This window comes from Pipistrellus hanaki, assembly GCF_964339955.1.
Source record: "Pipistrellus hanaki genome assembly, chromosome: 7".
Taxonomy (NCBI): domain Eukaryota; kingdom Metazoa; phylum Chordata; class Mammalia; order Chiroptera; family Vespertilionidae; genus Pipistrellus; species Pipistrellus hanaki.
In genome coordinates, this window is record NC_140509.1 from 7,709,138 (window position 1) to 7,728,670 (window position 19,533).

The 19,533-nt window shown below is 55.5% G+C and overlaps 1 long non-coding RNA gene across 1 annotated transcript; it reads right to left on the reverse strand.

Moving 5' to 3' along the window:
- Positions 1 to 13,849: 13,849 nt before the first annotated feature.
- On the reverse strand, positions 13,850 to 16,079 carry LOC311625597. Its single transcript, XR_014795536.1, has 3 exons — positions 15,630 to 16,079; positions 15,126 to 15,216; positions 13,850 to 14,692 (listed from the first exon to the last, which is right to left on the reverse strand). It is a non-coding gene; the product is annotated as an uncharacterized lncRNA (long non-coding RNA).
- Positions 16,080 to 19,533: the final 3,454 nt, after the last annotated feature.

The following is a 19,533-nucleotide window of genomic DNA, read 5'->3' on the forward strand; positions in this document are numbered from 1 at the left end:
GGGTGCAGTGGGAGCTGGGAGGCAGTTCCTGCCCAGGATGGGGCTTTGGTCTGGGTGACATTCCAGTTCCTGAGGCTCTAAGATTCAGCCACATTTTACAAAACCCAGCAATCCCTGCAGGGCCAGCAGCACAGGCCTGGCAATATGAACGAGGGCTCATTCTTAGAGTGGAATAATATTCAGCTGAGGTACGATCAGTAGCTTCGCATATTGACATCGCAGACGATCTCCAAGACACAGTAAGTGGAAAGGCGAGGTCCAGACCCAGTATGGTGGCCACCACTTGAGTTTTCCAAGAGGTCTGTGCGAGCACACGCACGCACACGGACACTTCTCTCTGCACAATCTCGCCCATCTCCGCCCAGGAGCTCGGGCTGCCTCTGAGGGGAAGTGGCTGGGAGGCAGGTGTGGGAAAGAAGCTGTCTGACTCACCCTTCTGCACCCTTAGAATGTTAACTATGCAAGCGAATTGCCTATTAAAAATGAAATGAAAATAAAACGAAAAACATTCCAGGCACCTGCCTATGTCCACATATTTCCTGGAGTGTGCCTTCCTCAGCCTTGTCCGGCGGCCACCTCCCTCCTGGGAGCCGGGCTTCTGGTGTCTTCTCTTCAGGGAACCCGCCCCCCATCCCCGGCCCCCGCCGCCACGGCCACCACCGCCGCCGGAGCTTCTGTTTCCTTCCGGCCTCTGACCCCAGGCACCCAGCGCAGCAGTGAGATGAGACCAGTGTTTCCCAAACATTCGTGTCACTGAGACCAGCTTGGTCTCTTGTAAAAACCCAGATTCTGACTCAGTAGCCGAGGGTGGGTCTTGAGAATCTACATTTCTAACCAGCTCCCCGCTGAGGCAGTGCTGCCGGCCTGCGCTCTCTGAGGACAGGGCTGTGAGCTGCTCAGGCTCCGGGTGCAGCAGCTGAGGACAGGGCTGTGAGCTGCTCAGGCTCTGGGGGCAGCATCGCGGGTCTGAGCAGCCCCCTGCTCCAGAGGAGAGGCATGTAGTGTGGGGATCCTGACAGAGAGGAGGCACGCCCATCCCAGTCTGGTCTGAGCCTCTCAGCACCACCAACAGTGTGGGACCACTGACCACCGCCCTGGTTTTCATTCCCACGTACCGCTGTTTTGGGGGAGCACAGGGTAACACCCCCGCACCCTCCGCCATCCCCAGCAGCCGAGATGTGTGGCAGGGGCGTGGAGAGGAGGTGTGCTGGGTAACAGCACTGAGCACTGTCCAGACAGTCTGCCTAGACTTCGCCAGAGAAGTACATTTATTTCTTTCTTCTTTCTTTTTTTTTTTTTTAATATATTTTTATTGATTTCAGAGAGGAAAAGGGGGAGGGTTAGAAACTTCAATGATGAGACAGAATCATTGATCGGCCGCCTCCTGCATGCCCCCTACTGCCGGGGCACGTGCCCTGACCAGGAATCAAACCCTGACCTCCTGGTTCAACCACTGAGCCAGGCCGAGGGGGTAAGAGAAGTGCCTTTCTCACCTCCGAGGGGCTGACGGTGGCTGAGGGGCACTCCCTTGCAAGCCCTCCCTGGAAATGCAGAAGCCAAACCAAGCCTCGCACAGAAATGAAGCCAGAGGTGCTGGGCACAGCCCTCCGCCCTGGGTGACGCCGCCGGGCCAGGTGTGGCCGGACTCCTGCTCTGGCAGGAAGCCGATGGCCCTGCAGTGAGCGGGGTCTCCTCACTCACCAGGACGAGAACTGGCCTGCCCCCCTGGAAGTCAAACTCCTGAACACCCACCGCCCCCTTCCCCAGGGGACAGGTGGTTTTCCAGGTCACACACGTGTGCCTCCCAGACCCTGCTCCTGGCCACTGAGCTCTGGATAGAAACCAATGGTACATCTCCTCAGAGCTGACCCAGCCCTGCCTGGAGCAGCCCTCAGCCCAGGGACCATGGGCAAGGCACCCCCTCCCGCATATCCCCCAGCCTCCCGGGACCGTGCCTGAAATGCACCACACACGCTCATTCTCACAGCGTGAGAGGAGGAATCCCTCCAAATGGCCCGCCCACAGGAGCGGGACCACACTAAGCTGCTGTCAGTCATGGCACCTGCAGGTGCATTCGGTGACCAGCTCCGGACGCTACCCCTGGAAGGGGCCCAGCCCAACACCTCTCTTCATAATGAGGGAGCCGGAGCCCGGAGCAGAGGGGACTGACTCACCATCAGGCAGCAAAGTGGCGGCCAAGTCAAAAGCAGGAAGAGGTGCGAGGGCAGGGATGTGCACAGGTGCGTGTGGCGGGGAGGAAAGCCCCAGGAGACTCAGAGCAGCAGGGCACCCGCACGCGGGCACGGGGTAGGCTGGCTCAGAGCGGTACCAGCCTCCCCCCAGAGCGGTGGGAGACAGCCCAAAGCACTGCCCACCTGCCCCTCCCTTCAGCAGCGAAGGCCTTTGGAGTTTCTGGTTCTATCTTAAAGTTCATTCAAACGCAACATTTTACTCCAGAATATATTCTGGTTTGTTTTTATTTTTGTTTTTTGAGAGGGAGAGTGGAAGAGAGAGAGAGAGAGAGAGAGAGAGAGAGAGAGAGAGAGAGAGATTAATTGCCTCCGGCATGAGCCCTTGATTGGAATCAAACCTGGGACCCTCTTGTCTGTAGGCCGATGCTCTAGCCTAGGGGTGTCGAACTTAATCAGAGAAGGGGCCAAAATCTAAAATCCAGCCTAAATCGCGGGCTGAATGGTTTATTGAACAGTCATAAACTGACAATGTCATAAACTGACAGCGGAGTGCAGTGATGACAGCGCGGTGCGGGCCACATTGCAAGGCCTGGCGGGCTGGATTTGGCCCGCGGGCCTTGTGTTTGACACATGTGCTCTAGCCACTGAGCCAAACCCGGCTAGGGCCCTGGTTCGTTTTCACATAAAAATAATAGTGAGATTTAGTCAGATCCCATTTCCCACTTAGCAGATATGCTGAGATCCACGTGTGTGTTTCTGGGGAGGGGGCTTGGATGGCTGGGACGGGGGTGAGGAGACTTCTCACTGTAGGCCTCTCTGTATCTTTTTAAACTTGGAGTCCTCTGTAAATATTGCCTAGTCAAAAAAATGAATAAAATTTCAACTTAAAATGCGGGTGGGTCTAGGAATGGGGAAACAACCTCTCGTGCTGATTGGAGAGAATGCAAGCAGACACTTGGTTGCATGCTGGGCAGCTGTTTAAATGCTACTTTTCTAAATGTTAACTATGCGCACCTTTAACCTAACGAGGTCTGGTCCACACGGGGAGGGGGAAATAACTCCCAACCACAGGCACAGCTGTTATTCGTGCTGACCCTGAGAGCTAGACCTGAGCATCTAACCACCGTCTTTTTTCTTTTTTTCTTTTTTTTTATGTTTTTATTGACATTAGAGAGAGAAAGGAAGGGAGAGGGAGACAGGCTGAAACACCAATCGGTTGCCTCCCATATACACCCTGAATGGGGATCGAACCCAAACCTGGGTATGTGCCCTGACTGGGAATTAAACTTTTTGGTGCATGGGACAATGCTCAACCCACTGAGCCACACTGGCCAAGGCTAACCAACAGCTTTAAAGTCCCTACTGACTCAGAACAAAGACCAGGACCTACGTTTCCTACTTTCCAGCCTGGTGGTCCTCTCACACCACCTTGAAGAATCCTCAATGGACAGCAGTGCGATGTTAGCAACGGCTGATGCTGATGGCGCACTGGACGTGCCTGGTCTGTTCTGTAGAACAACCCCCTTCAGTTCTCACACCCACTGAATGAACCAGCTATTATTCTTTTTTTTTTTTTTTTTTTAATTGTACACCTGAAACCCATACAATCCCACCAACCAATGTTACCCCAATTAAAAAAAGGAAAAAGGGACCCGAGCCGGTTTGGCTCAGTGGATAGAGTGTTGGCCTGCAAGCTGAAGGGTCCTGGGTTCAGTTCCGGTCAAGGACATATATATGCCTGGGTTGCAGGCTCGATCCCCATAGGGGGAGTGCAGGAGGTAGCTGATCAATGATTCTCTCTCATCATTGATGTTTCTATCTCTCTCTCACTCTCCCTTCCTTGCTGAAATCGATTTAAATATATATTTATTAAAAATTAAATAAGCCCTGACTGGTTTGGCTCAGTGGATAGAGCGTCAGCCTGGGGACTGACGGGTCCCAGGTTCGATTCCTGTCAAGGGCATGTACCTTGGTTGTGGGCACATCCCCAGTAGGGGGTGTGCAGGAGATAGCTGATCGATGTTTCTAACTATCTTTCTCCCTTCCTCTCTGTAAAAATATCAATAAAATATATATTTTAAAAAATTTAATAAAATGGCAAAGGAGAGAAGCAAGACCAGATGCAGCCACTTTGACAAGTTAGACCTTATCCTGAAACGACAGTGAGTCATTAAAGGGTTTTCGGGAAGAGTGATTAGACTGGCCACTGTTCTCACCAGCCACGGCCAGGGCGGGACAGAGCACATCAGTGCTGACCTCGCCCAAGGTCGCACTCACCACCCCAGCAAGTGGAGAGAAGATCGAACCGGGGGCCACACAATGGCCTGTGTAGACGCATTAGCTACCATTTCTTAAGCAACATCCGTGTGCCGAGCCACCACGGGCTCTTCAGGAGGTCACCGCCATGGTGCCGCCGTGTGTAGTGCGGGCGGCGGTGGGGGTGGCAGGTGTCGCCACGGGAACTGAAGAAGTAAACAGAAGACACGTCCCTGCCCTTTGAGAAGCTGACAAGATGTGTAAGAAGATGGCAACAACAATCCTGCCGTTTGTGCAACACCACAGCTCTCAAAGCCCTTTCATTATCTGGTTTAATCTTCCCGGCCGTCCTGCCAGGGATGGCCGTGCTCTCCGCTCGGGCGGAGGAAACCCCGCTCTCCAGGCCGCACGCCCGCCCGGCCGGAGGGCTGGGACCTGGCCTCGGCCTCATGACCCCTGTCTGCCGCAGGGGAGTGACATGTGGCCTGGCAGCCTGGCTCGGGGCTTCCAACCTGCTCCGGCGTGAGGACTCCTTTTCCCCGCGGAAATTGTCGCAATCCTGCAGATTAGGGGAGTTATTTTGGGCTCCGGGCCACTGGGGAAACTCACAGTGGAACAACAACCAGGCCTCAGCGCCGTGGCAAGGGAGACACAGTTCTGCCCCAGACATTACCTACACAGTTGGCAGACAATACTGGGAGCACAAATAGACACGGAGACTATTTTAAAAATTGATTTTAGAGAGAGGAAGGGAGAGAGAGAAACATCTACGGGCTGCTTCCCATACGCAGAATAGAACCCCAAACCTGTGTATGTGCCCTGACTGGGAACGGAACCGCCACCTTCTGGTGTATAGGACGACGCTTCAACCAATTGAGCCACACCGGCCAGGCCAAAGCGATTCTTGCAATAACCCTGCAGCCCAGTGGGGCAGGTCACAGCGTGCTGGGACCGTGCTGCCAGGGCAGTTCAGAGAACACACCTCCAAAGGCCATCTTCTCAACGAGGGCACGGGGGAGGGGGTGGGGGGGAGCACCCACATTTGAATGCTGGGAGCAAAGGGGCGTGGCCAAGGGACACAGATCTGCCCAAGGGTATGCGGTGTGTGCGGATCTGGGAGAGAAAGGCCGATGTTAGGTGCCCAAGGGCCATGGGAGCAGTTGGGGTGAGAAGCAGCCAGAAGTGGAGAAAGTGGTCCAGAGGGGAGGCAATGCAAGTGTACGCCCCTCCCGACGCCGCTGGGGCCAGATCCGTTCGCACAGCGCCCGCACCGCCTGCTCCCGATGCCCCGGAGGACGCGGGCCGGGGCCCAGACCCACGCACATTGGTATTTCTGCAGTGAAGTCCATTGATCATCACGATAGGTGGGGCTGCGGGAAGACTGCAGATGACCTTGCACTCGTTCAGGACAAGTTTTCGTGCCAAAAGTGTTGGGTTTTCCGTTTTTAGGCTTTTGGAGGTGTGGACGAGATGCTAAGACTCGGACTAGGAGCCCCGAGAGGCCAGCTCCCTGTGCCGGGCACATATTCTAAACTGCTCTCCATGCATTCCGAGTTTACTCTATGCCAGCACTAGGCGGTCACTGCCCTCCGTTAGTAATTAAAATGACTGAGGCTCAGAGATGTTGAGTGACTTGTCCCAGGTCACTCAGCCGGCCAGCGGCAGGGCTGGGACCAAAGCCCAGGTGCCCATGACTCCAAAGCCCCCACCCCGGGGAGCAGCCCATTCTGCCAGCCTCACAGTTTTGTCGAGGTCACCGCTCTTCAGCACTGCAATCACCCTGCGAGAGACAAAGAGAGCAGCTGAGACCAAGGCTGGGTGATGGGCTCTCACCGGTTACTGAGTGTACCTCGCCCTCCCCCAACCCTCCCACGCCCTCCCCCCAACACCGTACCGTTCCCTCCCCTCAATGCACCCAGGTCGAGCTGACAGAGCAGGCAGCCGCGTGGCGCCTGGCCCTCGGAGAAGGCCTCCATGCCTGGTGCCCATTCACTCACCTCCCCGAACCCGCCAAGGCAGTGTGGGGCAGTGGTTAGGCTCCCTGCGGTCAGAGCCCGGGGCTGGGTGCACGCCCCAGCTCCACAGCGACCCTCGGCGACAGGAGAGCTCTCGGGGCCTCGCTTCCTCCCTTGCAGAGCGGGAGTCATACCGGACGCCTTGCCGCGCTGCTGGTGAGAGGACTCAGTGAAGGAGCCCGCTAGGAACTGAAGCCAGAGCCACCAAACAATAAGCACTTGGTATTATTCCCGTGGAAAAGCCTTCCTCCCCCAGCCAGGCCTCCTCTCCTCTCCCCTGCACCCGTGGTCACCTGCGCTTTTCCATTGTTTTTCCTACTTATTCGCCTAGACAGCTCTTTGTCGCCCGGCAGTGAGTGCCGAGTAGATAAATGCAGGAAGGAGTGAAGGAAGGAATGGGGGCTCTGCCTTCAAAAGCCTAACATGTTTACTGCGGAGAAAGTCAGCAAGGTGGAAAGAGACATATGATCGTCATCTTCTATAATAAAATCTACTTCCCACAAAGCTGTGGGGAACGGGGTTGGCAGGTAGCACGGAGGTAGCCTTCCCGGCCCCGGGGAGCGGGCGGTCTGGTCTCTGCAGGCGATGGCAGCGCCCGGGAGCAGAGCTGCAGAGCGAGGCCGCGGCACTGGCGGCCAGGGGACAGGCAGTGCCCTGGAAGTCAGGCTGGGAGGGGGCAGAACAATACGGGATGAGTCACAGACGTGTGTGTCATCCTTGCTCAAGGTAAACAGGATTGTTGGGTAAGGACAGGAACAATGAATGTCACAAGGCAGGATGAGCCAAGCGCGTGCTTTCTGAGCGGTGGGCGCAGGGTGGGGGCGGGGTTGGGGGGCGGGGGGAAGGGAAGAAAGGTTTCTTGCTGGTGGCCAGGCAGCCGGTGAGACGGTGGCTCCGAGTCCGGGGCCAGGGCACGCGCGCTCACTGAGAACCCTCACTGCTCAGAATCCACCCCTGTCTGCCCTGTTCTGATCTCCCACTGGGCTGTGAGCTCGTCTAGGCCTGGGTTTCCATACTTTATAATATACAAGCGATTTGCTTTCACTATAATAATAATAAAAAAGAATAATTAGAAGAAGGAGGAGGGGAGAAGAAAATGCAATGAGGGGGAAAATAATACATAACCCCACCTCCCCAAAAATATCACTCAATATTAGAGTGCCGGCCCAGCCACCTACCCTTCTCCCCACCCTTCATCCATCCTTTACACACCCACCAACTTCAACCTATCCATCCATCCATCCATCCATCTGTATCAGAGATCTTAGTTGCAAACAACAGGATCCACTCTAACAGAAAAGGAACTTATTTTTAAAATATTAAGGGGGGGGGGGGCCGGGGAGAGACGAAAGAAAAAAGAAAAATATTAAGAGGCTCACAGAATCCCGAAGGGAAGATGGGTGCAGAGGCTCGGTGTTCAGGGATGACACCCAGAACACTAGCTACTTTGCCACACAAGCCACCGTGGCAGCTATCAACCAGCACCTTGCCTGGCCCGCCCCCTCCAACAATGGTGGGATTTGGATAAACATCCCTCTCATTGCCTTAAAGGCCAGATGCCGTCTCCAGCCCCCTTCCCCAGAATCCTCAGCTGCTCTCTTCTAAGTCAAAACCTCAAGTGGGTGCATCGGACTGGTGGAACCTAGGTCATATGCCTACACCGCAGCTGCAAGGGAGTCTGAAAAGGAAACCAGATTTCTGGCCTTTACTTTGGAGAAGTGGAACTTAGGATGTGGGGGAAACCCACAAAATCAGAGGCGACCCTAAGGCTGGCAAATGTGCCCTACACTGTGCATGGTGTTTGTCCATACCAGTTAAATCATTCTCTGAATCCCCAGGGCCTGGCACACAGCAGGCCTCCACTCGTACGGAAGGAAAGGGAGGAAAAGGGATTACTAAGCCAGGCTGCGTGGAGACTTTCCATGGGAGCCTGCAAGACTCCCAAGGACTCTGGGTTGTAAGGAAGGGAACTCCCCTGCCCAGCCCGGGGTGCGAAGCTGGCCTCCCGCCCCATCAGGGACACGTGCTCACATCACACCCCTTCCCCGGTGTGACACTCGGCCACAGGGTCCTGAGAACTCACTCATTCTCGCAGCAGCTCACCTGGATGTCACCCGCTGTCCCCGCGTCTCCTCCCCTCTCACCCCAGAGTTCTGTGGGTTTAGCAGTTTCTGAACAGTGGCCGCTAAGGCCCACTCCAGGCCTCCCAGGGTGATAAGGATCCCTGGCCCTACACCCCGGCGGGTGTTAAATCTGCCCTGTTCTCCATGGTCGAGGTGTGCCATCACAAAATGACGACCTGCCTTTTAGAAGCAGTTTAATTGGCAAGAGGCAAGAGACCACACTTCGATGACAAAGAGCTCGCTCTCTTGCTGCCGAAGGAGGTAGAAGAATGCCCCTGCTCCCAGGGCGAAGGCCGGGCCAGACCAGGGCTGCTGCTGAGAAGAGGGGGTTGCGGAGGGAGGAAGTGGGTGCTGGCTGGCTTGGGGGCTGCAGCAAACCTGCATTCCTCCCTGACCCTTCTGAAGTAGGTCAGATCCCGTATCTGAGTTCCTATCGTAAAATCACGCACCCCTCCTCACCACGGCTGGATTTCACTGGGGTGATTATCTGATCAACGTCTGCCTCCTCCACGCGCCGGGAGCCTGCCCCATTGTGCCCTAGGAAGGCGCTGGGCGAGGCTGGTGAGGACCGGGTCAGGGCGAGGCTGCTGGGAGGGTGAGGCAGGCGGAGACTCAGCACAAAGAGTCTGCAGCCCCCGTCCCCCCCTCTCACCGCCCCCCCACACACACACATACACACACATACCCCTTCCCCCCAGGGAGGAGCAGCTGATGTGCTTCTGGAGTGTTCCAATCCAATTAGCGGCCTCCCGACACCCCCTTCCCGGAGGTGGCGGCTGGCTGGGGAGGGGGTCCTGGGAGGTCTGAACACCCGGACCCAGCACCTCCCGGCCACCGGCTGACTCCCCGCATCCAAGAGGCTGCTGTGCCAGCGCCCGTTTCTAGGCGACTGTTCTGGGGAATGGTCTGTTTTGGCAACCAGAGGGCCCCAGGGCGAGGGGGCGGCAGGCTGCCCATCATGTGCATATCCCCCTCCCCCAGCTGCCCGGCCCCAGGCCCCACCATGAGTCCCACCTCCTGAGGAGAGGCTGTTCTGAGAGGGCATTTCCGGAAAGACCGGTGCCCCAGGGAGCGGGGAAATGATGCTCGGGGACAACACAGAAGTGGGGGAGGGCCGATGAAATAGAATCCTTCCCAAACGGAGTACAGTCACAGGGATCGGATCGGCTGCACCCAGTGCATTCTGGGTGGCTCACAGAATGCTGATTTGGGTGACCCCTCAGCTGAGCCCTAGGAGGTACTCAGAAAATGTCTTTGGATCATTGAATTACAAGTATTTTTTTTTTTAATTTGGAAACCAGTAGGGCTGGAAAAAATACTTCTAACCTAGAAAAATCAGGCAGCGATATTCTTAGGAAACATTTCCCAGATACTTGCAGGGGAGACTTGGTGACACAGGATTATCTGAATTTCAGAAGAAACCGAAAGAGAAAATAGGTGGGTACCTCCCGGAGGCCCCTCTCTCCCGCACACGCCCACCCCACCCCAGCCACACCTGCCAGCTTCAGTCCACAATGCCAGCCGAGAGACCAGGCTCGGAACATGACATTAACCGCCCAAGGACACATGCCCGGGGCTGGAACCCGAGAAGGGGGCTGCGCAGGGGCAGGTCACCCAGCTGAGCGATCACATTCCCTGGCAGCTGTCCACGGGGCGGCTCCGGCCGCACCTGTTTGCGGGGCGATTTGCTTTTATCAGTATTGACACAGCAGAGGGCCGGGGACTGGCGCGGTAATAAATAAGCGAGGGGGAAGGGGCGGGGCGGGCCGGAGCCACCGAGGCGAGGCAAAAATGCTGAGGTCTTTTTTTGCTTGTTGTATGTCAGCGCATTCAATCCCGCTTCCCCACCCCTGAAATCTCGGAGGATCGCGGGCGGGCTTGGCACGGGAGGGAGCGCTGGGTCTTAAAGGGATAGAATTGCAGAGTCGGAAGCACCTTCAGATCCTTTTGTGCCAGACGTCCCTCCCCAGTGAGCTCAGTGCCGGCTCGGTATCTCCACCTGCCACTTTCGGTTTGTCAGGAATCTCAGCAGGAAGGGAGTTCCTCCCTCTCGCTGCCAAGTTTCAGCATCCGCGAGGCAGGGTAATTAAAGTGCACGCTCAGAGCCAGCCGAACCTAGAATCAAACCCTGGCTCTGTCTAGCTGTGTGATTTTGGATAAGTTAACGAACCACCCTGAGCCCTCCGAAGACGGAGAGAATAACGCCGTTCGTTTTCGCCAGGATGGAAGAGACGGTGCACGTGCTCGCTCGGTGGCTGTCCCCTATCCTCATCTTGCCCCCCGGGGTCTCTTCTGAGGCTTTGGAGACAATGCCACCAGCACACCCAAACCCGGAGCAGCTAGCTGGTCTGCTCTAGAAGCGGGAGAGGAAAAGCAGGAGCCCACGCCCCTTATCCCCCGCCCCCGGCTCTGGGCCGCCCGGGGCCTTGGCTCCTGGGCCTTGCCTCCGGACTCACCTGTGCTCTAGTCCCGAGCGAGCGGGGCAGAAGCCACCGGCCAGGCCCAGAGATAGACGCTCCTGTAAAAACGGCTCTGAGTCACAGCCCTGTTCCGGGCAGCGCAGCAGCTAAAAGGCGGGCGCTGCTGCTGGACTCTCACCCTGGCCTCCACATCGACGAGTCCTGCGCCGGCGACAGGTTCTTCAACCTCCGGGAGCCTCGCTTCCCTGATGTGCGAAAGGCCCTCGGCGTGCCCACGTGCTGGTGGTGAGGTCCTGATGCCTGCGAGGCGTGTGGGGAGTGCCCGGCAGAGGCCGTGCTCCGTCCGCTCAGTGCTGGGTGAATGAGGCCCGGGACTGTGTCACCTTCGTCCCTGTGTCTCCAGACCCTCCAACAAAGCCTCTGACAGAGCACAGTCATGCTTGATGAATGAATGGATGGCGCGGCCCCTGCCCTCAGAGTGAGGTCTGCCCGGGAAACACAAGCCAGGAGCTGCCTGTGCGCTCACACGGAGGAGGCAGCAGAGGGTTAAAAGCCATTCTGCCAGTCCCCAGGCCCCAGAGGCACACAGTCCCTTTGATCCCCGTTTCATCTGTCCAGGATGCTTTCAAGAGAGGAAAACAGGAAGTATCCCTGATAGCCCAGCCTGCTCTGCTTTTCTTTCTTTCTTTTTTTTTTTTTTTTAATGATGGGGGTGGAAAGGGGAACGGTCCTCTGGGTCACATTGTGCCAGGAAATCAGCCTTTCTCCTGTCATATGCCGGGGCTTCCAAAGGGACAGATAAATCGCTTCTTGCTCAGGGCAGGGAGAGACGCGGTCCGGAAGTGGCCAGGCTGACAGGCTGGGCCCCTCGGTGGACAGCAGCACAGCTCCTCGGCTGCAGGCATCTGCAGGACCGGCCCCTGTGCATGCACTCTCGCTCACTCGCTCACTGCTGACTCCCTGCTCGCCCTTGGGCTGGACCCTGGGTTATGACTCGGTGTCTAGTGTCCAGGATCTGAACAGCCCAAAGACAAAGGGCAGCGCTCAGAGAAGAGGGGCCAGACGCAGGAAGGTGAGAACACTCTAAGGGAGAGAAACAGTGAGGAGAAAGCCGTTGTAGGAAGAAAAAACGGGAGAGAACAAAAGAAAACACCTGGAGAAGGATCGGGCAGGAGGAAGAGGAGAGCTTCTGAGAAGGTGCAGCTGGCAGAGCAAAGGCCTCGGAGGGGGTGACGGGCACAGGGCACACGCAGAAGGTCAGGAGTGGGCCGAAGCAGGAAGCAGAAGAGCTGAGGACTCCAGATCTGACCGCCCAGCCAGCCCCGCAGAGAGCGTCTGCTGACCCCCAGGTGCCAGACTCACGCTTGCTCAGTTTTATTGTTTCCTAAGCTCAGCTGTACATTTGCCCGTGGTGGACACGAGAGAAGGTCCTAGAAAAGTGGAAATACTCTCTATCCTGACAGAGGTATCCTTTGCCTGGGCAATTCCATGTGTCAATATCACACCGTTAAGATTTCTGCATGTGGCCAGAACCGTTTTTAGCTCAGCGGATAGAGCATAAGCCTACGGACTGAAAGGTCCCAGGTTTGATTTTGGTCAAGGGCTCATACCTTAGTAGCGGGCACATCCCCGGTAGGGGGTGTGCAGGAGGCAGCTGGTCGATGTTTCTCTCTCATTGATGTTTCTGACTTTCTGTCCCTCTCCCTTCCTTTCTGTAAAAAAAATCAATAAAATATATTAAAAAAGAAAAAAGAAAAAAAAGAATGCTTGTAAATTTAAATTTCACTGAACAGGAACTCCACAGCTATCCATCCAGTGGGGGGTGGGGGGTGGGGATGAAACAAAATGAGATGTGGGGGTTCATTCTATTGTTTTGCTGAGTGTGAATTTGTTGGAAATTTTTCGTAATAAAAAAGTTTTATTACGTCACGTGTCACTGTTGTCCTCCAGCAGGCCTCTCTGAGGAAGGCAGCTGAGCCGCTATCTGACCACCTTCCTGCCAGCGGAAGCAGAGGTGCCCGGATGGTCCGCGTGTTCTCCGCTATCAGGGCAGCGCTGACGCTGGCACCAGGCGGGAGCGCGCCCTTTCGACCTTTCCCCTCTCACCCACTGCGGGGCTCTGCTGGCACCGCCCTCCCCCGGGGCCTCCAGGCCGCCCGGTTCTGAGTGAGGCAGGTTCTGAGTGAGGCAGGTTCTGAGTGAGGCAGGTTCTGAGTGAGGCAGGTTCTGAGTGAGGCAGGCTCCAGCCTGCAGACCACTCGGCTCGGGGCTGTTTCCGTTCTGAAAGGTGTGGGGACGCACAGAAGAACCTGCTCTCCCACCTCTGAGCTGGCTGGGCTAAAGACCACATCACCAGGAGACAGATTAACGGGAGGAAACGTCCAGAGTGTATTGTGGGTGCCCATGGGGGGTAGAGGGGCCCACAGAAACGTCACCCGAAGAGGCACTGGGCAGGCGAGGCTGACATGCCACTTGGGGCAGAGGGTTCTGAGAATTCAACAGAAAGCAGGTAACTCACAGAAAGAGCAAATGTGGTAAACAAATTCCTGCTTATTCCCCCCTACCCCCCACACACACACCCACACACACACACCCACACACCCACCCCCACACACACACACACTCACCAACAGTGAGAGACAGAGGGGTCTAACAGACCTGCCGGGGTCCCCTCCCCCGTCCGCCGGACTGGCTCCTATGCCCGAGGGGAGTAGCTAAGGCCCAGAAGCAGCTCTTCTCCCTGAATTCCTTCAGGCAGGGAAGGGGGGAAGGGGGGAGGTCAAAGGTGCTCTCTGAGTCTTATGTTTCTTAATAACAAGCTTAAGTCAGGGATTCCAGTGGGCATATTTTGGGGGAGCAAAGCTTTGGCCCCCCTTCAAGGGTAACCCTGAGCTTGCAGATCCCATCAGGTCCCCCGGCAGCCACTGCAAAGCCAGGACAGGAAACCCACACAATGCGAGGTTTCCAGGCACCAAGAGCCATGGGGACTCGGGGATGATCAGTTTGCTCATTTTATTTCTTGTTGATTTCATAGAGAGGAAGGAGTGGGGGCGAGAGGGGAGAGAGAGAGAGAGAAACGTCAGTCAGCTGCCTCCTGCAGGAACACTGACCGGGGATTGAACCCGGAACTCAGGTATGTGCCCTGACTGGGAACCGAACCCGCCACCTTTTGGTGCAGAGGACGATACCACAACCTCCTGAGCCATACCGGCCAGGGCTAGTTGGCTCATTTGACAAATGGGGGAGAGAGGCACAGAGACCCTCACACAACCTGCCGAAGGTCACGCAGCCGGTGAGGTCCGAGCCGGGACTCAGAGCCCAGCTGTCCCGGGAGGGTGGCCACACCTTCGTCCTCGGGCTGAGGGGCATCCGACTCAGCGTCAGGAGACCTGGACTCAACCTGCAGCTCAGCTGCTGCCGAGCCATGTGACCGGGCTGAGTCACGTCGCCTCACGGAGCCTCCGTCTCTGGCTGCACCGCGGTGATAATGAACCTGCTCTCCCTACGGCCTGGGGGGAGGGGAGGCTGGGGACGCGCTGATAGTGAAGTGCTTTAAAGCATCTGTGAGAGCGACACAAACACGGGGCCACGGCTCCTTCCTGGGCAGAGACGCCGACCTGGCCAACAGGTACCCCAGCACCCCGACTGGTAGGAGTCCGAGCCAGGGCCTGTGCGTCTCTCAGCTACTGTTTTGGGGGAGAGGGGGAAAGAGAGGCGTCACAGGCTGCACCCACTTAAGCTGTCCCCCAAAGACAGACCTCAGAGCATTGGCTTGGGGCGCTGTCCTCAGCCAGAGTTCAGCCGGGCCGCTCCTGTTTGTCGTGAAACAGACAGGCTCTCCGCGATTGGACGGTGCTCAACCAGCAATGCACCGGGAGCGTCTGTACCCAAGGGCAGTTTATGATTTGTGATTCCGAACCCACAGCCAGGGCGCTGTCTTTGCAGGGACTGGAGTCACACTCTGCCCGCCCCTGTCCAGAACGGAGGCGACAGGCTGGAGACTGAGCTGTGCGAGCAGCTCAAACGTGTGAAGAGCCCGTTCCTGTTGTGAGACCGTAACAATGTGAGAGCAGGCCCCTCTCTGCTTATCTGTCCTTATGCCCGGCCCCACGCCCTTACCTGCATATCTGTAACACGGAGCACAAAAGCCTGCAGAATGCCTGTGACGTGGATGGAACTGGGGGAAAGATGCTGTGGTTCTGCAAGTTTCCTAGAGGACGAGGGGAAGCCCCGGGCAGCTCTCCTCCCCGCCCCCCCCCCCCGGGCGGCTCTCCCCCCCCGCCCCCCCGCGGCTCTTCCCCGGGCCAGCAGGCTGTGCCTGTGAGGCGTCCCTCCTGGAGCCGCACTGCCCACTCTGCTGCAGCCAGCTCCTCCTAACCCGAGCGGGAGCCTGCTTCCAGCCCCACCGGGGAAACAAGGCTGACAAAATGTCTGAAACCACAAACCCACATTCCGAAGGGAGCTGTGCGCTCCTGCTTGCGCTTGCACCTATAATATCCCCCCTTTGGCATGCTGGCGGGTCTTTCTCGGCCCACTTTGTAGGTTTGCAGCTTCCCTGACGGCGATTAGGCTGAGACCTCGGTCCTCTAGGGAACTCATCTGCAGACCTGCAAAAGGACTCACCTGGCGGCTTGCTGGTCCTCTTCTGAAGCTTGCCCACGTCTCCATGTCCCTCTCTAATGTCCTTCCTGGAGTCCGCTAGGCTCCCTGTTCACTGCCCAGAGCCCAGGTGCTGCGAGGGGCAGAGAATGGCCAGGACTCTCTGCCCAGGGCACAGCCCAAAGGCGCCGGGCAAGGCAGGGGGACCCTGATTCTAATTCCAACTCTGCATGTGGTCCGTGGCGTGTCCTGGGTGTCTCACTATTCTGTGGTCTCAGCTGTAAAATAGGGGGGAGGGGGGCGGGGGGAAGCCCAGACTCAAAGTCCAATGACCTCATGCAGTTCAAGCAGCCGTCAGTCCTGGTATGTGAGAATGGGAATCTGCTTTCCAGCCTCGCCTCCTGCAGTGGGGGATAAACTGCCGGTGCTCCTATCTAAGGCAGACACCTTCATGGCCACTCATGCCCTGCCTTCCTCCCCCAGCGATGCTCCCTCCTCTCTCCCGCATCATCATGTGGGCATTGCCCCCCTCTGCCAGTGGCCATGTGAATGATTCAGCAAAAGTTTGCCCCCTTTTGCTGACTCATTCACATCAGCATGTGAATGTGTATAAATATGCTGTCATTTCACCCATGTTTTCAAAAGGTCTCTCTTGACCCTGCTTCCCCTCCAGCTTCTCTCTCAAACCCATGTCAGTGGCCCCAGAGCCCCACGCAGACTGCTCTTTGTTAGGGTCACCAGCTCCCTTCCTCTTACTTGACTGACGAGCAAGAATCAGCTGACCCTGCCCTCTTCCTGGAAACACCTTTCTTTCCTTGGCTTCCACGACGCTACGTTCTCCGTTATCCTTCAGGGTCTTATTCAGTAGGTTCTCAGCTCCTTCACCTATACATGTAGGAGGGGCCCAGAGCCAGGCCCCGGGTCTGTTCCCGATCTTTCCCAAAGCCTCTGGTGACCTCATTCAGTCTCCTAGAGTTAAACATCACCTGTTCCCCGGGAAGCAGAGCTTGAACAAAAGGTGTGCTTGCAGATCGTCTATACGGGATGAAATTCTAGAGAGCAGGAATGAGGGACAGGGCAAGAAAAACAGAGAGGGAAACCAGTTTGAGGATGCATTAATGAGTGGACCACCACCATGGGAGATGGATGCTCACAGAACTTTCCAGGGAGATTCAGAGCTGTCTGTCAAAGGAAGAATAGGGATCATATTACCCATAAGGTTCCCTTCGCCGTCGTTAAAGCTGGCCCCATGAGTATCAACCCCCCTATAATTCTGGGCTGTCCACTGGGCAGTGCTGAGTGAGGTCCCACCCTTGACCTACAGCCACCTTGGGCCGGAAGCAAGAAGTTCACTTCACAGGCATAAGTGAGCCACTCGCAGCTCGTACCGATTGCGGACCTGGCCAGCATCAGCTGCATTGCGTCAGCTGGAGGAAGAAGAGGGACCAGGGGGATTGAAAGCAGTGCTCTCAACTTGAGTCTAGAGTGTCTATCAGCTATACCTTGATGGCTCGGACACTTACCTCTCCAGACTGGACCTTCCCCTTTAACTCTAGACCCACCCACCCACCTGATCACTCCCTATTCCCACTTGGTTTTCTCCTCAAAACCCGCCATTCCCATCTCAGTTAATAGCAACTCCATCTTCCCAGATGTTCCTTCCTTCCAAGCCAAAAATCTTGAATCTGCTGCATGTGAAACCCCTCAGCAAATTAGGCTGGCTTTGCCTTCAAAATGTACCTAAAATCTGATCACCTCTAACATTTCCTACTCTTTATCCAAGCCCCACTACCCGCACACCTTCTAACTGGTCTTCCTGCTCACTCCCTCATCCTATCAGTCTTTCACCACCAGCAGCTACTGAGCCTTTTATAGCATAATCAGACGATGCCACTCTGTGAGGTTTCTTTCCCCCTTCCCTGCTTTGTATTTCTCCTTAGCACTTATTACCATCTGACCTCATAATATTATACTTTATCTTTTATCTTTTTTTTTAAGACATATTTTAAAATTTATTTTAGAGAGAGAAGGGAGAGAAAAAGACCCATGTGATCAATTCATTGCCCCATGCAGGCATCCCAATGAGGGATTGAACCCAAAATCTGGGTATGTGCCCTGACCAGGAATTGAACCTGCCACCTTTTGGTATATGAGACAACGCTCCAACCACCTGGGCCACACCGGTCAGGGCTATTGTCTCTTTCTACTAGAATGAGGGCAAGGATTTGTGTCTATTTCATCCCCGTACTAATTATACTGTGAGGCCTTCTTGATATGCCTCGACCGGTGTTCTGATGACTGGTCTCCGTTCTCAGCAACATTCATTGTTAGTTATGATTACGGATGTTGGCCGTCCAGCTGGTCTGAATGGTAAGCTTGTAGCCACGCTCAAACATACTCCATGAAAAATCATTAAAGAATAATTCCAAGGCCACGGATCACATGATAGAAAGGGAGCAAGCAAAAATGGAGGGGATTCAAGGGGAGGAAGAGTCTTTGGGGTGTATTGAGAGAAGGACAACATTGAGATCCTTGAGGGCAAAAGTGAGTATTTCAGGTGTAGGACCATCAAGAGTGAGGAGAGCCGAAACTGGCTTGGCTCAGTGCATAGAGCGTCTGTGGACTGAAGGGTCCCAGGTTCAATTCCGGTCAAGAGCATGTACCTTGGTTTTGGGCTCATCCCCAGTGGGGGGTGTGCAGGAGGCAGCTGGTTGATGTTTCTCTCTCATCAATGTTTCTAGCTCTCTATCCCTCTCCCTTCCTCTCTGTAAAAAATCAATAAAATATGTTTAAAAAAAAAAAAAAAGAGTGAGGAGAGAGTTACTAACCCCTCATGTACGCCATTGTCTGCTGCTCATTTCAGTGGAGCAGAATGGCAAGGGTGAGATGACTTGGGGTTTGATCTGGGGGCTGAGTCCCACTCAGCCATGTTCTGCCTGTGCGAGACAGGCAAGTTACTTCGCACCCCTGACCCGTGATTCCCTCACCTCCAGCATGAAGACAATGGCATCTACCATAAGGAGCTGTAAGGATTGCATGGCATAATGTGACCAATTGCTTAGGAGAGCGACACAGACAAGCAGTAAGGAGTGCTAGGGTTATTCCTATGACTCCGTGGCCAGATCATGGGAATATGCAGCAGCAAGTGCCTCAGCCCATCAGGAGAGTTGTGAATGGCCAGAGGGCTGTACCGAGGAACGGTAACATGCAGTGGCCCGAGAGTGGCGGGCACTGAATGCCAAGCTGAAGTGTCGGCACGGAAAGACCAAGTTACAGGCCGACCTTGACCAGAGAACACAGAACACTCAGTGCTCGTGACAAAAGAGAACCCGAAGACCGTCAGGCCAGCGGGAAGGAACGGCCTGCCATGACCCAGCCCCTCTGCAGGTCTCTGCACATGTTCCAGTCATTGCTCTTTCCTGTTCCACTGCAGTGACATGTCCTTGTATGCCCTGGAAGATCCTTGAGGGCAGGACCAGAAAACAGTCATCCCGTCAGAGCTTAGCACAAGGCCTGGGACATAGTAGGGCTCCAGGAGTGTTTGTTTTAATCTGAATAATCCAGTAATAACCTAGAGTGTCTGCTATGGCAGTAATTCAAGTGTGTGATGATGAAAGCGTGGGTGGGGATAGCAGGGTCAAATCATAGAAACCCTGCCCTGGCTGCTTAGGCTGTGATTGAGCCTCATTCCATGCATCAAAAGATCACCAGTTTGATTCCCAGTCAGTGCACATGCCCGGGTTGCAGGTTCAATCCCCAGTAGGAATGTGCAGGAGGCAGCCAATCAATATTTCTTTCTCTCTCAAGTCAATTAAAAAATTTTTTTAAAAATCATAGAAAACCTGGAGGGAAAGGCAGCAATGATTCTTTTTAGGTAGAAAACAAGAAGAACATGCAACCCAGGCTAAGAGGGAGAATCTGCCCTCAG